Raw genomic sequence first — 770 nt, 5'->3', positions numbered from 1 at the left:
TCTATCTCCTTATGTTAGGATAGGGAAAAGTAAAGGCAAAAGGAGGAATGCATAAGTCCAACATGATACAGATTGTCCTTTTTTTTTTTTTTTTTGACTGTTTTGCATTTATCGTTTGTCTATGTAATTTACTAAGTTAGCTCTTTGATAGATTCTTAAGGTTGTGAAAAATCTTGGATTTTTTTCTCAAACTATTCCCAAGGAAAGAATCGCTTCTCTGCACAACTCAAGGCTTAACAATCCACAAGTTCCTTTAGACCCCGGGATATTCTAGAGTCCTGAGACTTGGGTTCTCCTATCTTGGGCTTCAGGCCTTTAAGGAGTGCTTCGGTTGTCTCTAGAAAGAACAGAGAGTTTCTGATAAGCATTATAACTGAATTATCTGCTTTGTTCTCAGCATGTTTCTATGGACAAATGATTAGTTCATTCTGGACATAAGCCTTCTTGTGGCTTCTTATTCTCCCATGCTTTTGTGTACATCTTCACCAGGCATAATAAAGCCTGTAAATGTGGAAGACGAGGTAGAAGCCCACCTAGCATTGCTTCTTGGGCTCAGCAGAGCAGAAAGGAATTGAGTTAAATTGCAGCCAAGGAGCCCTAGCCTCCTTAAGATCCTCTAGTAAGTGTCAGTTGAGATTGTAAACTGCCAAGAATAATGCCTGGCACATGGTGGGTTCTTAATTGGTGGTAGCTATTCTTATTGGGCCTGGGCGGTTGATCCGAAAGATCCTACATTGAAGAATTTTATAAATTAAGAACTAATCACATAG

General features: G+C 39.2%; 1 long non-coding RNA gene across 1 annotated transcript in view; it reads left to right on the top strand.

Moving 5' to 3' along the window:
• LOC105550457 overlaps positions 1–770 on the top strand; it is an 85,731-nt gene that overhangs the window by 37,292 nt on the left and 47,669 nt on the right. The gene's annotated exons all lie outside the window — the stretch shown is intronic.

Source organism: Mandrillus leucophaeus, unplaced genomic scaffold, assembly GCF_000951045.1.
Source record: "Mandrillus leucophaeus isolate KB7577 unplaced genomic scaffold, Mleu.le_1.0 Scaffold487, whole genome shotgun sequence".
Classification (NCBI taxonomy): domain Eukaryota; kingdom Metazoa; phylum Chordata; class Mammalia; order Primates; family Cercopithecidae; genus Mandrillus; species Mandrillus leucophaeus.
The sequence above is the reverse complement of the archived record's forward strand: the minus strand, read 5'-3'. Positions and strand labels throughout refer to the sequence as shown.